The 13,101-nt window shown below is 32.1% G+C and overlaps 1 protein-coding gene across 2 annotated transcripts in view; it reads left to right on the top strand.

Annotated features, from left to right (window-relative positions):
• LOC126866478 (uncharacterized) overlaps positions 1 to 13,101 on the top strand; it is an 86,041-nt gene that overhangs the window by 53,872 nt on the left and 19,068 nt on the right. The gene's annotated exons all lie outside the window — the stretch shown is intronic.

Below are 13,101 nucleotides of genomic sequence, written 5' to 3'. Positions count from 1 at the left end.
ATGTCGGAGATGAGGGGACATCGGGGCCTTTCTTTTGGAATTTTTGGGAGGATCCCCAATACTTTGGTATAAACTATCTATTATAGCTGTGCTTAAAGGATAAAACTTAGAAAGAGTTGTTATGATTCAATCCTATTATGTTTGTCCGAGATTTGTGACGATGGGCTTGGGCTCGTGGTGACACAACTGGTCGCCGAACGTAGCCACGGTCACGGGATGAACGTTTTTACCTAACAGAGAAGTGCCAATACTGTGGGACACACGTTGTATTAACAATCGAACCCCGGGCAGGAGCAATGTCAGCTCTACGCGGGTCTGCCTAGCAACGGCGGCTGGAATTTTGTTGGTATCCCCGGCCAATATGCAACGAGCAAACGCGATCGTAAGAAGAGGAAAATTTCCATCAGTCTTTTATTTTTGCGATCACCTTGGAGAGTTTGCACATCGTCTTTACGTGCATTATTACACCGAGCGTCACAGCAAACGTTATTTTGTGCTTCAAAATATATTCTACGTTTAACAAAGAGTTAGCCCGTTGACCGTGGATTCGTTATTGAACTTAAGAACATTGTCACTAACATCTCGAGTGTTTAATCACCACGGTTATTCGTCAAACTTTGTAAAAATCAATGTTTATACCAGTAAATATAATCTCTACCGTACAGCAACGATGGCTAGTCCGAATGAAGATTCGTTACACGCCCATAAACCCAACGACAACCCGACATATATATGTCGGAGATGAAAGAACATCGAAGCTTCCCCTTTGGAACTTCGGGACAATCCCCTAACACCGTAATCTAGATTCTATAATAGGCGTAATTAAACAATTGTCGTCTTTCGATCCGATTGTATTTGTTCGAGATTTGTGATAATGAGCTTGGACTCGAGGCGACAGCCAGTCGCCGAACGTAGTCGCGGTCACGGGATGAACGCTTTGTCTAACAAAGGTACGGAGTAATTCTATAGCTCTCCTTAAAAGAAATATTTGTAGCGGCACGCGACAGTAAACATTCCAACGGTTTCTGTCCCGTGGCTCGCCACACGCAGATCCTATTCTTCGGATATGATGGTTACCAGATGCCGACGCGTCTCCACAGTACGTGATCGGCTAGCCCGAGGGCCGTTATAAACACTAAGATCTAGTTACCTAAAGTCCTTCAAACAGACAAACAGTCTTTGTCCCAACTACGTGAAAATAGAGGAGACCTATCTTTCAACGGACGACGTCTCCCACTAGCAACTTTCCCTCGAGGGCGGCTAGCATCTTTTTCTAACCACCCATGTGGAGATTGACCAATTAGCAGCAACGCCAATTTCCCTTACTTTCTGAACGAAGGCTATCCTCGACGAATCCGATGATCTCGTGCCCTTAGACACACCCCATTATAGTTTTCCTCTGTGGCATCATTGGGACGGGAAAGTCATTCTCTCGTGAGGTCGTATTAGCGAGTTACTTAGTGTCTGTACGCTCGGTGGATATTCCCCGTTTTAACAAAGAGTCCGACTTAGATATTGTGAGCATGTTCATCTATCATCCCGTTGACCGCGGATTCGTTATTGAACCTAGGATCATTGTCATTAGTTTCTCGAGTATCTAATTACCACGGTTACTTGTCGAATTCTATAATAATCGTATTTGCACTAGTAAATGTCTTCTCTATTGCATAACGACAACGTGTAATCCGAACGAAGATTCGTTTCACGCCCCTAACTCTAATTCTACTGTAAACCCGACATATATATATATATATATATATATATATCAGCAATGAATATATAAAACAATACATAAAAGACACAGACATAGACATAGAAATTTATAAAGTATTCACAAATGACTGACACTTATGACCACATAAAAATGTGAAAGCAAAACAAGAACGAGGAAAGGCAGTAACAAGTAATACGTACCTATTAGTAGTGGACGAAAATTAGATTAGCAATAAACGATTTAATATGCGTGTTTCCTCGTTTCACCGTTAAGTTAAACGTTTTCTAAAGTTTTCTCTAAAAATAAGAGAATTTCTAAGTAAAAATAGAACGCGATTAAGCAGTAAAGGTTTGAAGACTATATCAGAATTAAGAATAAATCACTTTGATGAATCGTTAGTGAAATGGATCAGAAGACGCAGAGAGCTGGTACTTTAGGCGATCTACCGGACAGTAGAGTTTAATCCTTCTAATACGATGGAACGCCACTTTCATTTCAATGACGCGATCTCCCGGCTTTCTATCGATAAACCGGCATCGCCAGCCAATTACGGGGTAATAACGGCGCTTTGTGAGCGAAAATTTTCGCGATACTCTGAATACTCTGAAGGCGAGCGTAATAACGAACAAGGCGAGCATGAAATACACCGTTAGCGTAAACGCCGCGGCAGATCGACACTTTCATTCATGCCGATGTAGATTTTATCTTTTGCTACAATTTCCAGGCCATTGTACCTTGCCACAGGTGTGATTATCGACCCTCCTCGAATTCAGAAGTTATTATACTACGACGATATATCTACGTAGTATTGTAGTAGTATAGTAATATGATTGAAATGTTATTCAATTAAAGAAAAATATATAGTGGTTTCTTTCCATTTTTTTTTTTAGTTCTTATGTTGCAAAACTGTAAATTGTACTGTAGTAAAAGCAATAATATATCTTTTGGTTTTAAGAAATTATGGACGTTATAGAATTAGCTACTATATTTTATTTTTATTTGAAGAAATAATTATTTTGTTTTTATGCTATTTAGGTTTCATATTTATATATAGTTATAATTGATAATACTTTATGTAGACTACATTGTTTGGAACTTATATTTCTTTCTTATTTCGTTATTTATGTTTCCTTAGATTTTCAAATTTTACTTTTATTCATTTTTTTCCAAATATGTACTTACATACCGCTGTTTTTGAATTTGTTTTGAGAAAGTGGATTTGGCATATAAATATAAAGATTTGATTGAAAAGATTTTGAAATTTATTTATTTTCTATATCATTATGTTTCTTGAAAGTTATATATATCGAGCTATTTATGCCTCTCAACTACAGATTTACATATTTTTCAGCATTATCATATTTGGTTCTGTTATTCTATCATGATTGTATCATTTTATCAATCTGTTTGTAACGGTATATAACGGTATATATATAATCCTCTTTCATAGGAGAGAAAGAATCCAAATATACACAATACAAGATCAAATTTTCTGAGAAAAAGTCTGTAATATGTATGCGAATCGTCATACATGAGTACATCATAAATGCGAATTCGTTTTAGTAAAACGTAAAAATTTTTATTTCATTTTAATATTTTTATTTCCTTAAAATTATTGTATCCGCAATATAATATTATTGACTACTATTTTCATTATTCATGATTAATATTTACATATCATCGTTCGAGTAAATTAGAAGCCACACGTAAAATCCGGGCGAAATGCCATAATTTTAATATTTTTATTTCCTTACAATTATTCTACCCGCAATATAATATTGTAATATCGTAGAATAGCTTTGATTGGAGATCGGCTGAAATTAGAAAACACCGTGTACGCCGTCTTTTTGTGGTTTGTTTACATCCAAGAGCGCCTAGTAACAGTGACGCGAGAAAAGATAAGCAGCGTCAAAACAGAAGTACGGTTTCATATTTCAAGGAGTGACAATCGAGAGGCCAGAGTATGTGAGCCGAAAAGCGTGTGTGTGTGTGTGTGCAGGACCGAGCAAGAATGCATTGGCGAGGTTCAGAGTTGATCGAGACGTCGAAGCATAGAGTCGTTAGAATTGAGTTGCGAGTGTTGTCGAGTGTTAGAGTTGCTAGTGAGAAAGAGAGAGAGAGAGTTACCAAATAGTTGTCAAGTTATTTGATGTAAATACGAGCGTTGCATTTAGTTTTCCTGTTAATCAAACATCGTTTCTCTGTCTAACTAATATCTGTATTTTCAATCCATTATTAATAAATTATAATTAATCGGACGAAATTACACCTTTAATATATTCCGATATTACAATATTATTGACTACTATTTTCATTATTCATGATTAATATTTACATATCATCGTTCAAGTAAATTAGAAGCCACACGTAAAATCAGGGCGAAATGCCATAATTTTAATATTTTTATTTCCTTACAATTATTCTACGCGCGATATAATATTATTGACTACTATTTTCATTATTCATGATTAATATTTACATATCATCGTTCGAGTAAATTAGAAGCCACGCGTAAAATCAGGGCGAAACGAATGTGCCAATTTCAGCGATAGGTAATAAAACGAAATAAAGTATGCAAGGCAGCGTTTCAAGTCACAATTACTCCCGAACGAATTAACATGTATGCATAAAGAATAATTGGTCAAAGGAGTGATGCATTGTTTTCTAGCAATAAAAAGTGAAAACACTCTCGCTATCACACTGGAAAGTTTCTAGAAGTTTTCACGTACCAATAATACTTACGGTCAATAATAATAGAGTAAACGAAGGAAGAAAAGAAAAATGATGTGCGGATTTTACGGCCTCATTTAAAAGACACGATATGATTTTACGTTTCGATTGTTACCATTGATCGCATCGACACACTTTTTAAGTAGAAAGTGCCAATTAATTACCGTAAAATACCTTTTAGTAGTATTCCGACTTTATTAAATATCACAAGGAAATTATTTCATATTTTGCAATTCTTGTATATGTATTTAACTTTTTAACAATGTATGTTTCAAACATTTAAATTACTTACTTTATATTCAGAGCTGTATTTTTTTAAATATTGCCATTTCTCTGTTATACGTTTGTTCAATTGTCAATTGCCGATGAATTGAATATTAACTGCTAATTAAACAATTTAAACTCCCTAGAATAAATTTTAGTCAAACTATTATTACGAATATTTATCGTAATGTAAATCATTTAATGCAAAATGGTAAAGCGTAACATTATCTCAAATCATTTTAGTCACCTTAAATTAGATTAAAATTTCTAAAGTTCTTTTTTAGTTCTCAGTAAGTTATTTATCTTTCTTTCAAAAATCTTTGATGCACGGTTTTGCTCCGAGGGAAGGGACACCTCGCTTTGCTCAACGAACTTTCGGTTTCTCTAAATTCCGACTTTATTAAACTATCATTAACTTTATTGCAAAATGGAGTCGTTACAATTTTTGTAAAGTATTCCAGCGTCTTTTATTACGTAAACTATATTACACTTGAGTTTATAATGGACGACTATTGACCATTACATGCTGATTTTCGTTAGAATATTGCCAGAAATTTCTTTTACGACGGTTCATTAGACTTTTACGATCCCGTTTATTATTTTCTTGTTGTACAAGTTCCGCAATTCTGTCATGGCAAAGAGTAGATTTGCTTATGGTTAAATGTAATATAACCGAGTCTATATAACCGATCAAACAAGGGAGACTTTCACCGTTAAACAAAATGCTTGATAATAGCGTCAGACGCGCTGTTTATACGGAAATAAAGAGTGAGAGTAGCCACTCTATTATTCTTGGAAGGAATTCGCTGCACTCTTCCTCAAAAAAATAATTTTCATCCTTTCACGAAGTAACAGTCCGTGCATTGGACGTACTGCATTGTATAATAACGAGTTATAGAAGTTTTATCAACGATTAAACGTAGTTTATGAAATTATTTGAGATTTTCTACCTGTTTTCTGTTTGCTTGAAGTAGGTAATACGTATTTTTATATTTTATATTTTGATTTATAATTTACATTTGATATAAAGTTTGTATCTTATACAGTTTATATTTTATATATATAAAAATATTAATTTAATATTAATTATATAATATTAATGTTATAAAATATATATTATAAAATAATATCAATTATACATTAAAATAAGAAAAAAATATCATGTTACACTATAACCTCCGCTTGTGAATCGCTTGTAAATAATAAAATATAAAATTATAGGAGTTTGGAAGAAAATTGAAAGCTTCTTAAAGAATATGATAAGTCATAAATTAATTATACAGTTAAAAGTACATTATTTATATTGGAAGCATAATCATAATGCAAATATTTCATTATATTCAGTATAAGCTCTGTTTTATTATCAATAATCAATATACAGGGTAGTTGGTAAGTGGTGGTACAAGTGGAAAGGGGGCGATTCTACGCGAAAAAAGAAATCGAAAATATAGAATAAACATTTTTCGTTTGAGGTTTGTTTTCGAGAAAATCGATTTTGAATTTTCGCTCGGTACGCGTGCGGTACGTTATAACGGATCTCACTGTAGATCGTTGTCTCGATGGAAAAATGTAAAAAAAAGAAAAAAAAATTTTTTATTCTATATTTTCGACTTTATTTTTCGCGTAAAATCACCCCCTTTCCGCTTGTACCATCAGTTACCAACCACCCTGTATATTTATTTAAACACATACATATACAACGTAATGTAATACATATTCTTATATAATTATATCTCGTATTTTCTTTCATACCACATTTACAATTTTAACTGATTAGTCTAATAAATAAATATTATAACTGGAGTGAAATGAGGAAACCATTTCGAATTTAATAAGTTCGTTCCACTACTTCCTTCAATAAAGCAATCGAGTATATTATTTCATTAAGTTACAAAAATGCCATTCATGTAGGCAAATATGCTACAAAAAATCCAATACCTTGTTTATTTAACATTTAAATATTTTTTTATTGATCATTGATAAAACCTGCAATACATTTTTTTTATTATTATCGTAATTAGAATTATTTTGGTTTCTAAAACCAAAGAATAGTTGATTTGAAGAAAGAAAGTAACATGCGATGACAGAACTGACGACCATAGGTGTTCGCTTTATGAAACAGTTTTATTATCTGGGAAGTTTTCTATCTTCTGATTGTGTAATTTTTAAGCTACATATTACGAAATTTTTCTATTTTAAAAGCGTAGATATTATCAGATTAGAAATTTCAGAAAACATATACCAGCCTTAATTTTTATAATTGTCCTGATTAATTTCACCAAGATCAACTATATATTTAATTGTAAGATGCGTCTCATAAGTTTCTTAACGAATAACATAAATTTGCAATTTTTTACTTGCAGAAAATAATTGCAAGTTTTTAATTGTTAATTTGTATTTATATCTTAATAAGATTCACATACAGCCAATCACAAAAGTCTACATACATCTATCTTTGGCGATTTCATGAATGCCAAAAAGATTGTAGATTTATAACGTATATAAAATATAATATTATACGATGTGTATTAGACATTCTTGTAAAATTATATTTTGGACCCTTTTACTTCCTTTTTTAATTTGCGATATAAATTGCGATATAAACGTGTCTGAGCTCAATCAATGTAGACTTTAATATCAAAAAGGTTATAAAAGGATAGACAGATGTAGAATATAACAAATATTCAAAAAATAGATATAGAATAATTTATAGAATAATTAGAATAGAAAAATTTTTTTTTTTTAATTTTTCCATCGAGACAACGATCTACCGCACGCGTACCGAGCGAAAATTCAAAGTCGATTTTCTCGAAAACAAAGCCTCGAACGAAAAATTTGTATTCTATATTTTCGACTTCTTTTTTCGCGTAGAATCACCCCATTTCCGCTTGTACCACCAGTTACCAACCACCCTGTATATTTCAAATTTAAAGGATATGGATATATTTTTTACGTCTGCCAGGGTCTAAAGACTGGCTCAGACACGGCTTTATCCCAGTAGCAAGCAAAGCAGAATATAGACCGTTGACTTTGGAGAACTACCGATAAAATGTAGACGAAAGCGACGTTTTTTGATGAATTATCCGCTGTGAAACAGCGCCACTTGATTAAAACTACTGGCCATGTCTGAGCCAGTCTTGGATCTCTAACGAGCATCCAGCAAAATGCCCTCGATTATACTTTCGTTGCTTTCATTATGCATGCAAAAATCGCATGTTAGCCTAACAGATAGGAACCCGATGTTAAAGGCGTTCCTCTTAAAAGTGATCTTCACGATTCAGCTAGCACTCGTACGTGACGATAATCTTCGTGTTTCGCCGGTAAACGCGCATGAGGCGTAATTAAATTGATTGATATTTTACACGAAGCGGCAACTTTCTCGCGGTCACGTACCGATAAGAAGCTGTTAGCAGAGCATTTTAATTACGTTGGAGATCGGTTATCGCTTGCCACTGGCTAACTCGCTCGTGTTTCCGCCAGAACAGAGAGGAACACGATGCCATTGCTCTGGCATAACTCATTGGGAATCGTGTGTGTTTTTGCGTTGGCGAGTACGAAACGAACGACTTCCTTGACGATAGACACGAAGAAGATTCGTTTTGGAATATAAAGCACGAGTAATGTACAGTAACTCACGAAAATATTCTAACAATCCTAACGCTTGCAAACACCGTATGTGAATTTATTACGTGTATTATATGGAACATTTTGAAATTCTATTTGTATCGTAACGAGACATGATCGTCATAGTATTATAGAGTTAGAATTTGAAACTAATCTGGAAATATACACGGTGGTTGGTAACTGGTGGTTCCAGCGGAAAGGGGGTGATTCTACGCGAAAAAAGAAGTCGAAAATATAGAATAAAAATGTTTCGTTTGAGGCTTTGTTTTCGAGAAAATCGACTTTGAATTTTGGCTCGGTACGCGTGCACTTTATCGCGTCTCGTTTTAACGAATCTCACTGTAAATCGTTGTCTCGATGGAAAGATTTAAAAAAAAAATTAAAAAATAGAATTTTCCGCTTGTACCACCTTTCCACTTGTACCACCAGTTACCAACCACCCTGTATATAAAGGTTACAAAATCTTTATCGCGAATAATTAGTAAAAAATGAGCGTGCAGTATGTAAATAGCCGTTTTAAGCGTATAACTAGTGGTAAAGATGGCCCCATTAAATATCAAGACTTACTTAAATGTAATGGATAATTTTGATTGTTTCAATAATTTTCTAAGCTTAGTAAAATTTATGTTTGCAATAAATATCTTATCTATAGCTATACATACCTATATTTTCAGATTTTCTTTAAACTATATCAATGTGCTCATAATTGTTTAATCGTATAACGTCGTATTTCAATCGTTTAATCGTCAAGTCATAAATAAAATAGAGAAATTTCTTCTAAATTGGTGGAAGAGCTATCATAATTAATCCCGGTAATGTTATCTGAAGTCGGTCAGCACTTTGACGAATTGTCTATTTTGTTTTAATACGCCATTAATCAGATTTTGAATAAATAATTTGTATGTTAGATGATATTTATCTATTGATTGCACAAGCAATGGTAAATGTTGCTTTCGATCCGTAGTTTGCCATTAATTCATACATTTTAGTAACATTCGTGTCATTGTTAAAACAAGTCGACCAAAGTGTCCACATACAGTGGTTCACGAAAATATCTGAACACTTACGAAAACATTTTTTGAATATATTTTATATTATGTGAAACATTCTAAAATTTCATTGCTAGCTATTGGTAAATTTTCAAACGAATCTGAAAATGTACAGAGAAATTAGCAAGCATACGCTTCGCAAAGATCACCAAAGTATTCGAAAAGTCGGTTATTCATTATTAATAAGCCACAGCATTAAGTGAGATCATCTAATTTTTTACTAGGTGAATATTTGCAGCAAATAATCTGAGATTTCTATATATATTTTCAAATTGATTCCAAATATTGTCTGCATGGCCATCGATAGTTGTGTCTCGTGTTTCACCACGGTACGAATAAAACTTAAAAGAATTTTGTATAATACACCTGCAATGTGTTCATACAAATTTTTACAGTAAATGTTCCAATATTTTTATGAGCCACCGTAGACCTTGCTTTCCTTAATAGCAAATAAATTAATTAAAAAAAGATTGGATGGTGTATGAAATTTTAACGATGATCGATTTAGAACGATTATAATAAATTTATTGATTATTGGATTTTATTTGATAATCTATATGGTTAGTGCTTTGTCTCGAAATTAAGCGAATTAGTAAAAGAGAAATTTGATTGATTTCATATTCTATCGGTATAATGGTCATAACACATAGCACATTACGAGTATACATAAAATAAATAAAATAATCATAAATGTTCATATACTTTCGTGAGCTACTGTACGCGAGTTTGAATACTTCGAGACACGTGGGTATTTCAAAAAATAAAAAAAGCGAACTCGCAAAAGGTGAGTCGCGAAAGATTGCTCATGTTTTTGCGTTGGAGAATGCGAAACGAACGACTTCCTTGTCGATAGCTGTGAGCAAAAAAGGAATTTCTGAGGTGAAGGCTGTGAAGATTGAAAATTGAAGATTCAAAGTACTTATTTGTGATGTATGCATATGCACTATGTACACGCTCATTAAGGACATATTCTGTTCTTAATAAAGTTTCAATATAGTTTAATATGGATTATACGAACTTTAAATTACATACCTCAATTACGCTTTATTAATTTATTTATCATATAAAGTATCAGGGTAAATATTTCTTTATATGTTTTAACGATTACTTAACTATTTCCGATTTTGAAGCAAATGTAATAACTGTATTAAAATTTTTAAGTGGAAGTGACATGTATATTTAAGCCTTTCACTGAGTAATAAAATAACAAAGAATTTAGGATGAATTTAGGAACAAAATTTTAGGAACGATTTAGAAGAATTTAGATCTACGACGTTGTGGTTTCTTCTATTTATATCAGATGCGAAAAACATGTGCTTTCAACGTTTTATTCGAGATACATAGATATTAATTTGCATTACATATGATGACATGTATAATATGAAATTTTTAATACTATAATATATGTTAAGAAAAGAAAGATGTTAAACAAATAAAATCATGGAATATAGCTTATAAAAGGTCACATTTTGATATTGACAAATACAAAGGCAATTACTTCATCGATAGCAAGAGCGAATTGTTTGGAAAAAAGTGAATTCGTTTCGAACAAAAGTTTACGTTTGTTAAAGAGAAGTTTGTTGAAAATTTCTTTTCATTTGTTCTATAGTGAAGATTGTGATTAATAGAATTATATACCTATTTATATATACATTATATAGACTAATAGACCTGAAGTTCACTATCAAATCTTGAACCATCTGCTCTAAAATATTTTTACATATACAGAGTGGTTGATAACTGGTAGTACAAGCGGAAAGGGGGTGATTCTACGCGAAAAAAGAAGTCGAAAATGTAGAATAAAAATTTTTCGTTCGAGGCTTCGTTTTCGAGAAAATCGACTTTGAATTTTGGCTCGGTACGCGTGCACTTTATCGTGTCTCGTTATAACGGATCTCACTGTAGATCGTTGTCTCGATAGAAAAATTAAAAAAAAGAGAAATTTTTATTCTACATTTTCTACTTCTTTTTTCGCTTGTACCACCAGTTACCAACCACCCTGTATAAAATATGAAATTTTTATTTTTGATCGAGAACGTATAATCAGAGAATTATAATCGAATTAATACTCGACCTGATAGATACAACGTATGCAACGTGCATGGAGTGCGGTGTTTTTCTTCACTCTTCTAAAAAAGTGGTATATTTTGAACAGAGATCGCTTTATACGTGTGACGTATATGTAATACCATTTGACTCGTATAGATCATGCGCGGAAAAGTACGAAAGATTTGAGCTATAAATATTTTTAAATTTTGACTGGGACTTTTTTGGATTAGATTTAAATTTATTTTTTGTTACGATACCAGCGAACGTAAGAACACTTTCTCGTAGAAACAAGGAAATATTGAGTAACATTAATTGAAAGATCTGAGAGAAAGATCTTCTAGGTATATAGGTATGTATAAAATCAATTATCTTTTCACCGACTTTCCCTTTTTTAATTTTATAAGTAGATTCAGATTTGTATGCAATTTACCATTATCACGTATAAGTATCAATCACCTATTAATCTATCTATCACAACTCACTAATCAATTCACTTACGAAACCTCCACACTAATAATAATTTTTTAATTATAAAACCTGTTTATTCCGCGTTTTTACAACGTTATGTCTTCTTTTTAATTATCTTTTAAATCCCATTTTTAGTTTTTTGCGTTTGTTTGAAATCTTTTTCTAATATATAAAGCACTTTGATAACAATCATATTTTTTTAATTTCCTGTTTTGTTTGATTGTTCAATTTATTTGATTTCTTGCAGGCAAAGTTACACTTTTGCATTAGAAATCACTTCCTGTTATATCTACTACAGACTGTTTACAACAGAAAGTTACAAAAATAAATTAAAAGGCTAAAATTGAAGTTTTCAATTATAGTTCTGCTTATCCAAAGCTTATTATCTGCGTATATAATGCTTATAGAAATTCTACAAGTTATTAGCTCTGAAAAACGTAATAGGAAATTTTATTAACGATATTTTATTTTATCTATTAATTCCTAATTATCTATTTATCATACACTTTTATCAGTTTCACACATTCAGCACTCGTTTATTTTAATAAAAGTATGAGAGATCGTCCCTGAAAAAATGTTTGATACATATTTTTTGTATCAATAATATGCAGAACATGTTAAAAACCAGAAGGTAGAAGAATAAATTTGCTTTAAATCTCATATTGTAGAATGAGGATCCAAAAATTTTAAAAACAAAATTCTACAAGCGATCATTTATATAAATAATATATCACAAATTTGAATTATTCTGATAGCTTTCCTAAATGTTAATCCATCCTCGCGTAAATTTGCATATACGTAGATGTGTATTTTTCGAATGTGACATGTTGTAGATTTTTTATCTATTTTTGTATGAAGAATCGTCTACTGCTCGCCTGTAAAATACTTTAGTCGCAACCTGTATGCAAATAAATCAGGAACAAAATAAAAATACAAGCGAAATATTTAGCAAATAATGTAAATATAAATTTATATTTATAAAATCGGAGAAAGATTTCAGAACAAATTTTTTTATCTTTATTACATTACATTCTATCTGATCCACGCTAAATTCAACAATCGCCTTCAAATAAGTGACACACGCGTGTAAAGGCCCTAATTTCAACGCAATTTAATACACTGTACGAATTAATTTAAATTATTATTAATATTAAGAATATTGTATATAAGTATAAATATATAAAAATAAGTATATTATTTCAT

The sequence above is a fragment of the Bombus huntii genome, chromosome 1, assembly GCF_024542735.1.
Source record: "Bombus huntii isolate Logan2020A chromosome 1, iyBomHunt1.1, whole genome shotgun sequence".
NCBI classification, from domain to species: domain Eukaryota; kingdom Metazoa; phylum Arthropoda; class Insecta; order Hymenoptera; family Apidae; genus Bombus; species Bombus huntii.
Note: the sequence above shows the minus strand (reverse complement) of the source record. Positions and strands in the feature narration are given on the sequence as shown.